The sequence below is a fragment of the Rattus norvegicus genome, chromosome 5, assembly GCF_021556685.1.
Source record: "Rattus norvegicus strain SHRSP/BbbUtx chromosome 5, alternate assembly SHRSP_T2T, whole genome shotgun sequence".
NCBI classification, from domain to species: Eukaryota; Metazoa; Chordata; class Mammalia; order Rodentia; family Muridae; genus Rattus; species Rattus norvegicus.
Window position 1 is genome coordinate 74,525,472 of NC_141538.1, and position 10,830 is coordinate 74,536,301.

A 10,830-nucleotide genomic window follows, 5' to 3' on the forward strand; every position below is an offset into this window, starting at 1 on the left:
GAGTAGGGGCTAGTGTAGAATGATTAAGTTTGTAGTTTAAACCTAAAATGAGACAAAGGCAGATATTGGGCCAGAAAAAATTAAACAGATGTCATCCAGACAGGTGTCAATCAGACATAATTTTTTGGCTATATCCAATTGGAAACTGGAATGGAAGTTTGGAATTCAGCATAGAGTATGTCCTTGATCCCCAGGTATCTGTATGTCAAGAGGATGTTAGAGCAGCTATAAGAAAATCAGAGCTTGAAATACAAAGTTTGGATTTCAGTCTCACATATCATTGGTCAGAGTTCCCCATAGTGATTGTCAAACCCAGATTTCAATGTTTGTTTTTATTTTCAAGGAACAGGCACCCGCCAAGGCTTCAAATCTGGGCAGCCTCAAATTTTGTTATCTCCCGGTTTCTGTGGGTCAGAGATCCAGGTCACATTTGCCAGATGTTTCTGATTTAACAGCTCACCAGTTGGTACAATCAAGGCATCAGCTGATGCAAAGCTCATCTGGAGGAGAAACCATGTCCAAGCTCACTCACACAACTATTAGAAGGTCTCATGTCCTTGTTGCTTATGACATCATTTTACTGCCTTCTACAGTTTTCTCTTGAATGATCTAAAGCAAGGGGATAGGGAGAGGGAGAGAGAGAAAGGAGAGGAAGCTGGGGAAAAGAGTGTTATACTCTTGTATAAAATAACCTTGGAAATAACATTCCACTGCTTCTCCTATATTTTATGCATCAGAAGTAAAAAGATAAATATAATCCACAGTCAGGGGAGAGATCCACACAAGAGCACGAATAGAAAAAGATTCATGGTGGGAGGGGGCACATCTGAGAGGCTGCCTACAACATGCTCTATGTGGTAGAATAGAAGGTATCCATCCCCACTATTACCATTTGGCCATCTTGCCATAGTCACTAACTCTACATCAGGAAAATATGGTTGATTTGTGAAGTGCCAGAGAATGTCAGACTTTGAAAGTCTCTTTCAAGTGATCCAATACAGCAACAGTAAGTTCAATATGTCAATAATGGTCCTCTTTATGGTGGTTCAAATAAGAATGACCCTCCTAGGTTTATATACGAGAATGCTGGGTCCCTGGCTGGTGGAACTGTTTGGGAAGGATTATACTCAAAGATGTGGTCCTGATAGAGGTATGTCACTGGGAAAGGAGTAGATTCAAATGCCCATATAATTTCCAGTTCTCTCTCTCTCTCTCTCTCTCTCTCTCTCTCTCTCTCTCTCTCTCTCTCTGTGTGTGTGTGTGTGTCTTTGTCTCTCTGTGTGTCACTGTCTCTCTTTCCCTCTCCCTCTCCCTCTCTACCTCCCCCCTCTATGCCTCATACTTACTGATATAAACTCTCAGCTGCTGCTACAGCACCAAGTTTGCCTGCCTCCTGCCATACTCCCTGCCATGATGGCCATGGACTCACCTTCTAAAACTGTAAGCCCCAATAAATCTTTTCTTCTTGTGTTGCCTTCATGATAACACATCCATAGAAAAGTAACTATGAAACCCTTCCTCTCAGTCTCATATATAAACCTAGGAGGGTCATTCTCATTTGAACCACCATAAAGAGGACCATTATTGACGTATTGAACTTACTGTTGCTGTATTGGATCACTTGAAAGAGACTTTCCTCTCAGTCTTGCACCAGACACAATGAATAATTCTGTCCTCCCAAATGCATACTAGATATGACTAATCATTCAAAATATTTTCCTACTTAATCAGACTATTCTATCAGAATGTTTCTCTCCAAAATCCTCCAGCATAAGTCCTCAAGCACTACAGTCTACTGTCTGTTGCTGATCCAATCCAATCCTCTTAATTTATGGAGAAAAATAAGAGGCCAGAGAGGCAGAGAGGAAGTCTAAATTGTAACAATGGTAGGCACCAATGTTGGTTCTCTACCTCTTATTCACTGCCTGTCTTTCAAGGTAATTTTTCCAATCTATTTAGTTCCCATATAATATGGCTTAATAATTCTTACACTTGTGTCTATGTGCATGACTTTATGTCAGAGAGAGAGAGAGAGAGAGAGAGAGAGAGAGAGAGAGAGAGAGAGAGAGAGATTTTTCTGGCATGTTCTGTCCTTTAAAAACAAAACTATAAATCCAAGTTCAACCCACACTAACATATATGCACACATAAACACAATATGTGCATATAGATTCTCTTTATTCAAAAAGAAATCACACCACCCTCACCCCAGCTTGCCCAGCCCCATCACGGTGAGTGCCAGCAGATTGTTCCTAGAATCTAGCCTGTGAAAAGGCCCCTGGGAAACATTCTAAAATTTAAAGAAGAAGGCCCCAGACAAAGTACTCATCACCTGAGTCACTCTGACACTAAGTAGGATCTGGGATGTCAGATGCCATAAACATCTGAAGACACGACTGAATGATTAAATGAATGAAATCCGCTATTCCCCCGTCATTGCTCATTTAGGTAGCTCGTCACGGGTTTCGCCACCCACCACTGCTTTGTGAACTTAGATGTTTCTCTTTTAACCCGTTGACTTTTTAAAATCCAAATTATTTTTTAAAGCAAAAGGCCTAATTTGCTATGATAAATTGCAAAGAATTCTTTCTAAAGGATATGTCCCATGTATCTTAAAATATACATAAACTGTCTTGAAATTTAGAAGGCATTGTGAATAGCATCCAGTGAGTGCACTGTGGTAAACAAATGACTGTGCAATCCCCTAGCATGTGTTCATGTTTGGGACCTCATAGATGGCTCAAGGGGCCCTTTAGAGAGCCAGGGGCAGTGCCTGCCAGAAGGAGTCTGGCAAGAGTAATTGGTCTCCCGAACCCTGGGGAGAGATTATTGTAAAGTCTGTGAAATATCAGTCGAACTGGAAGAGGCGTGGTTGAGGCGGTGGCAGATGAGAATCCATTAAAATATTCTTTGGGGAGGCTGCTCTCGCCCCTTGCCAGCATGCCAGTCACATCCACTCGTTACTCATTCATCGAACACCTTTTCAGTTACTACCACATGCCTGATTCTGAACTGCGTTCCGTGGAGAACAAAAGGAACGAGACACAATTCTTGTCCATCAAGAGCTCGCAATCCAGCAGAGTAGTGAGTAGGGCAACAATAAACAGTTCTTCTGACATCGGGAAGGAAGGTCTCTAATTGGGGCACGTGCAAGATGCCCAAGATACTGGCTACGCAAATGACTGCCTAGAAAAATCCACGGAGGGTGCACAGACATGGCATCACCTGCTCCGAGTTACAAAGAGCAGAAATGTAAGGCACTCATGAGATGAAAGATGCCACGCAGGACACGTGTGTGGTGCGGTGGGTGTCGCATGGTAAAGGATGTGGACAGAGATTCGGTGGATGAGGCTAAGGAAAAGCAAGGATGATGCAGGCCCGCGGAGCTGGCTCAAGGAGCCTGGCGATTATGCTTCGGCTAAAGAAAGCCACTGAAGGATTCAAAGCATAAGAATAGAGTTACCACCTCTCATTTTAAAGAAGCCACTGATTTTAGTGGCGTCGGAGATGGGAGCTCAGTGTTTTTGTCTGTGCAATGGTGCTAGTAGGGCTGCAGGACAACTGAGTCAACACAGGGTGAGGCACAGTGACCTCAGAAAATGGCTCACATTTTTTTTGCCACTAAATGTTATCACCCTTTCATCTCCATCTTCATATCTCTGACCTACCTCATCATTGGGAAATTTGTACCCTGGAGGAAAGTATAAAAGTCCAGAGCTTCTAATTCTGACAGGAGAGCTTGGGCCATTGTTTAAATCTAATTAGAGCCATTACCAATCAAACTCATAATAATACACGGAGTAATTAGTTTCTCTAAAAAACTCAAATGGAAGGAAATTGGTGATAGCAAGGAGGGTTCTCAGCATGGCCACTCACTGTATGTAATGGGCAAGACCCTAAGCTCTCCACTTTTCTCTGTTGGAAGAACTCCAATGCTTCTAACTCTGAAGTTCTATGCTTTTAAAATGTTCTGTACTCTGAATGGCAAAGGCTCTGTTCTGGAAGCTCTGTGGGTGTGGGGAAGAAGTGCAAAGAGCAAGGACAGAGATAAGTGCAGTGCACTCTAGGAGAGAAAACAAAACAAACACACTAACAAACAAAGCCAGGGTGGACGGATCAGGGTTGACCAAAAGAGGAAAGTCACATGCAAGGAGACAGAAAATCACACAGTGGCTAGATCAGGCAGTGCCCGGTAAACCTTGAAAAGACCTGACTTTATTGTGATGAAGTGGGAAGCAGCTGTGAGGATTTAAAGGGATGGGAACATAATACACCTTAACAAGAACACTAACCACTGACTACAGAACTGGCCTGGAAGACAGGGAAAGAATGAAAGGAGTGAGATTGACAGACCTGTGTGATCCAGCAGGAGAGAACAATGGTGCTAAATGGCGAAGGTGGTAAGATTAAAACAAAGGTGGCGAAATCCCCCACTGCTTAGGTTTAGGAAATGAGAAGAAAAGAAAAATAAGTGTGAGTTTTAGCTTTTGAATAGAGTCAGTGTATGTAGGGGGACAAGAGACACTGGAGAGCCCCGATTTAACCATGGGTAAATAGAAAAGTAATAAGGGACATTCAAGAGGCTTCTGAGCAGTTGGTGTCTGCCATGGCTGAGAAACAGTAGGAGAAGACATAGAAATAGGGGAGTTGGCTGTGCTTCCAATTAATGAATGATGATGGAGATGAGGAGATGGTGAAGAACCAAGTTAATCCAGCCGAGGTCAATGTCTTGATGGGTATAGTCTGTGAAGAATGAATGGATAGTGGAGAAAAAAATCTGTAACATACAAGATGAGAGGCCAGAGCAATGATGAGAAAGAGCAGAGTTTCTGAGATTTTCCCAGCAGCAGGCAGCAGTACTGGGATAGATGATAGATCAGATAGATGGATAAATACATGGATGGATAGGTGGATGGATGGATGGATGGATGGATGGATGGATGGATGGATGGGTATGCACATAGATAGATAGATAGATAGATAGATAGATAGATAGATAGATAGATAGATAGATAGATAGATATAGATAGATAGATAGATAAGTAGGTAGATGATAGGTAGGTAGGTAGATGATAGGTAGGTAAGTGGATAGGTAGATTGATATATAATGTGGAGATGAGGATAGAGATGGTGTGGGAATCAGAGATAGAGAGTGGGGTACACAGAGACAGTGGTAGAGAAAAGTTGTAAGTGGAAAGAGACAAATGTCAAGAGGTAACTGTGGTCTAAACTTTTGCTTAAAGGAGGGAACATCAGAGAATGAGAACTAAATGCGGATATGCCTGGCTTGGAGTAGTTTTCATTTTCATGGATGAGAAGTAGAACAAGATGCTTACCTGCTTGTAAAAGTAATGAACAGAGAGGAACTACATGGACATGGGAACAAAAAAGGGAAGATATACAACCGAAGGCACCCTTTCCCAGAGAGAGGAAATGACCTGCAATGCTCAGGCAGAGGATTAGTATCACAAGCAAGAAAGATTTCTATGACTCAACATTAGGGAATGGCTAAGTTGATAAATGGATAATACATGTACAAATACATATATTTATCTTTAGAATGAACAATTTTCTCAACTGGATAAGAAGCAAGGTTATCAAAAAAAAGTAAGAAAAGGTATCTGGATAGATAGAATGTTTAAGCCACAAAGCTCTCCCTGAGGTTGTCTTGTATAAGAGAGTGGGAAACCCAGCTACATTGCTGAGGTATTTTCTTTAGTCCAGCATCAGTGACCCTGGAACAAAGATGAAAAGTTAGGCTCAAGGATTCTGCCTTCCTGCCTAAGACTGATAAAAGACAGGAAGGCTCAATATGATAGAGGTTGGCATTGGAGCAGAAGATTCTTGGATCAAAGCTGAGTGCAAGGGCAGGGTGGTGGGGACAGGCACACCACACATGAATGGGACAAATAAACAGAGGTTTAGATTAGGCCAGAAAATGTAAGGCCTGATGTGAGGCTAGAGGTGAGCTGGACTCCTTACTTCAGCACAGTGGACATATTTACCACTTGGCTTCTGTTTCTCCTTCATTGGCACAGCAGGATGACAGCCCTATTTCACAGGGCTCGGTGTAACGAAGATATATTAATCACCTACAATAGATCATGTTTGCAAAGAGATAAGGCTGGCCTACAATATTTACTCAAAATCTTATTCTTAAAGAGTAATATTTTATAGCTAAGGCATCCACACAACTTTAACTGTATCTTCATGATACTAACTGTCTTTATAAAAAAGGAAGATTCAGGCAGTACTTACATTGTTTCTGTAGTTTGTAAGGGACCTGGGATGTGTTCATCCTTCAGTGTTTATTTCAATATCTAGCATTGATAAACATATTCTATGACACTTTGAATTTTTACCTTTTTCTCTGAAGACTACAGACAGGTAGAAGAGTTGAAATGAAAAGGACTATAGTCTTCTATGTTGGGTATAAATCCCAATATTATATTAAAACATCCTTACTGTGTTTGAGAGACAGCTTTCAAATCATCGTATTCTTCCTCGTTGACCTGGAATAAAAATTAATCATGCTGCATTCCCGATATATGTTCTGGGCTTCATTAAGGAAAGTCTAACACCATGATCAAATGAAAAGGAGCAATCCATAGCAATAGTAAACTCTTTACCAATCCTCTCCAACCTTATAGTTTCTCCTACATTTATTTCTTAATTAATCAATTCACTTCCCAGGCTAAGAAATCAAAGAGCACTGAGTATCTATCTGTCTATCTGTCTATCTGTCTGTCTGTCTGTCTGTCTGTCATCTCCTCTCCCTCCCTCCTCTCTTTCTCCACACTCAACTCCTATTATCCTTCCTAGCTCCTCAATAACCTTTATGACTGCTGGCTCCATCCTCAGAGTTCTGCTTAGTATATCTCCCTTTTTTGACTATTTTCATCAGTGTTCATGGATCTTCTTTTAATTCTCATCTTTTCTCACCATTTCCAGTGGTACCTTACTCTAATCACTTTGAAAATAAAGCAAAAGGGGGCTGGGGATTTAGCTCAGTGGTAGAGCGCTTACCTAGGAAGCGCAAAGCCCTGGGTTCGGTCCCCAACTCCGAAAAAAAAGAACAAAAAAAAAAAAAAAAAAAAAAAAAAGAAAATAAAGCAAAAGACAGTCTTCCCAGAGAGAAGCTCAGATGCACATAGACAATGTTGTCTCATCACATGGTTGGATCTCTTTGTGTTCGCGGCTGCTATAAATGGTTGTGATAGATGTTCAGATCATATCAGGTCCAAGGTCACAATACCCTTCCCTGAATAACTTCATACATGGAGGTCAAGAGTGAAGTCAAGACTCCTTTATGTTGCTCAAAGCTCATTCAAGATTTGTCCCAAGTTTTACTTTCAGACCCAACTTCCTTCATCTATAATTTAATCGCCAAGGGTGACATCTTGCCTTGTGTCCACTGTCTCAGCACTTTCCAACTATGGCGTGATTCACAGTGTAGAGATTAATAAATGTTCTGGGGGAAGGAAGGATGCTTTTATGTAATCTTATATTCAAAAGACAACATTCTCAGGAAGAACATGGGCAATGGCAAACATCTTTGGCAAATACTAATAACAACTTTACAAATCCCACTAATCTCCTCCTCCTCAGCACTGCTCCCTGGATCGATCCTGGAATCCATTATTTTAGCACATTTCTACCTCCACTCTCCAACCTCTATTTCCCCAGAGACTCTACAGTTCAGTGATTTTTTTTCAGCTTATTAAAGTCACACTGCTGATTTCTCATTCTAAAATCTGCTTACAATAACAGGGTGAGAGACAGGAGTCCAGAATACTGAAGTCCAAGAGAGGCATTGGGCTCAGCCATGGTTAGGGTGGCCTAAGTAATGCTTTTTAATCCTTGAGTCTTCACTTTTCACATCTGAAAAAATTAGTATAGCAGTATCTGAAAGAAAATGCTGAATTGCAAGGATGCTAAGAGATACTAAGTTCCCTTAGACCCTGTTGGTCCACAACTCAAACCAAATCATTAATCCAGAAATCAGTGGGGTCTCTTTATTGAGCATATACTATGTACTTGGCTCTCAAAAATCCATTTGTTGTTTAATCTTCATAGCCTTTCCCATTAGTTAAGAAGCCTTCTTAAGTATGCACTGTCAGTGAGCCACACAGTTTAATCCCTGGGCCTAAGTTAGAGAGAGGGTAACTTGCAGAGATAAGACATGCTGCTATCCTGTGCTAAAACCAGAGTCCAATAGGTGCCTGTGAGTCCCTTACAACTCCTGCGTAAATCCTGATTTGTGTCTGCAGAAGGACATCTCATTGGTATATTTCTTCTCCCACTACTAAGACGGCGCTTCAGATGGCTGCCCTAAGCAGTTCTAGAGACCAAACACCTGCATAAAACTCACAGAAGTCCAAATGAAAGTATAGTTTTACAAGCCATCTCTCTCTCTCTCTCTCTCTCTCTCTCTCTCTCTCTCTCTCTCTCTCTGATAGTCTATGTTTCTTTAGTTATTTATTATTTTATTTAATAATGAAAATGGCAGTCTTTCTATTTTAAGAAACAAAACATTCACATTGAGTTCTGGATTAATGATTTGACTTTACAGACTCAAGGGTTTCAGAAGGACTCTGGTAGCCTTTCCAGAACCCTGTGGAATTAGTTCAAGGACAAACAGGTGAAAACACTTGGCTTTGTACATAGTGACATCTCCTAGAAGACAAAGGATTATATATAAATGTAGAGAGCGAACACTGGAAGAATTGTTCACCAGAAAATGAGAATTGGTTGGCGTTAAAATGACCACAGTTCTCAAATAATGTCACCTTTGTAATCATCAGGGAAGAGTAGCCTGGTGCATGGCAGAAGCTCAGCATCTAGAGCACAGGAATGGAAGGAAAGACAGACACAAGACTGTGCTGTTCGCAACGGTCAGTGATTACAGGTGTCGCCAGAGAGAAAAACCTGGGCACAGTACATTGACAGCTCTGTGACATGCTTGGCCCGAAAGAACATGGGAGCAGATGTCATGAATGGAATGGGAGAATGCTCAAGGCTGTGGAAAGGACCCAGGGAACAAAGATCTGAAGGAATCATCGGATCCAGGTTTTGCTCCTCCACCTACCTGTCAAGCAATATTGACTGGTCCTTTAACCTTAATTACAGTAAAGAAATACATATTTGAGTTTGAGTCTGAGGTTCTTGATTCTCCTCTGATCCCTTCTGGTTCAGCCAATGCTTATTGTCTTTAGGTTTTGACTCCTATATCTATAGTCCCCCTTCCTCTCTGATAGTCAGGCCTCTTGAGTCGTGCTTTCCTGAATGAAGTAAATGTCTGTACCAGTCAATGCACAATTCTCGTTTGTGACCTTCCTGAGGTTTCCTGTTTCCTCCTAATGCATTAGAAGAACAAATCAATAAAGTCTGTGTCCCAGTACCTTGGGTAACTGCCATCTTCATGGTTACATCACTATCCAGGACAACTGCAGAGCAGAGAAGAGCTTAACCCCATGAGGGGGTGGGAGGACTTGGTTGGGCCCACCCCAGCCTGACATAGACACACTGAAATTGCTCCTGCCTCCCAGGAAGGAACAAAACCTCCCCACCATGGGGTTATTGGTATGCAGCAGCAGCCCACTCCCTTGGCACTGGGTGGATGGGGCCCCAGGAGAGAATTAAAGAAGAAGGAAAGGGCTGTTGTCCTTGACAAGGAAACGATTGATGTCTCTGCTTTCTCACCCTCTTTAAATTGAGATGGGGACAAGATTAAAAGTTCAGGCAGGAAGCCAGTGGGTGACTTACAACAGCGAGCAGCTAGCCTAGTACTACATAAGGAAGCCCACAGTACATTGCTCAAGAAATTAGCTGTTTCTTCTACGTTATTGTTTTTTTTTACCAGAATCTAGACATTAAGCTATCTTGACAGAAATGCTAAGCACTAATATAATGAATAGTAATTAACCCTATTTATTGTATTTCATATGCAGTACCCTGAATTTATGTTCATCATATCACTCAATCTTCACCCGGATGAAAAAATAAATAAATATGATTGTCGCTATTTTATTGAGGAAGAAACTGAGGCTCAAAAAGTTAATCTGTAACCTGGTTACAGGAAAACAGAAGAAACAAGATTCAAACTCAACTCTGTCAAAGCATTTCATATCCCATTACATCGTATTGATTGATGGGCATTGGCATCAGTAGCTTCTCGAAGGATCTAGGCACAACTGGGGCTCCAAATGGAATGAGTGTGGCTATAAGTCAGGATGAACCAACCTCTTGTTGCTTAGTTAATAAAGATGATGAATCCAATTCCATCATCCAAAACCTCCACTGACTTAACTGAGGGAAGTCTCTGTGGTCCCTTCGTTTGTCCTTGGTTTTGTGGCATAAAGTAATAACTTCTTTCAGTTATCAATGTTTTCCCGATATGGACCAAGCCAAAACTGGGGTCGGGATGAGGGAACAAAGATCAGATCCACGAGCCTATCTGATACTGACACTTCTACGGGGGAAAGCAGAGTTGGGATGAGCCAAGGTCAGGAGGTATCAAATCAAACTAGATAGAATCTTCCCAATTTAAAAAAAATTGAGTGTAATAAAAATAAATTGAAGATAGATTGAAGATTAGAGCTATCTGAGTGGCGAGACAGTTGCCCATGAGACAAAAGGACTAAAAGCAGTTAGTTCTAGAAACCTGATAGCGTCCATGAATGGTTAATGACTGGGCAAGGCTTCTCCTGAGAAGCAGGTTCCACACCCTGCTTTGAATGAAACCTCACTTATCTTAAAGACACAGTGTTTTAAACAGGACATCTAAGAATCCTCCCTTCCCTTTCACAGAGTGGCTGGCACTTCTTTGCA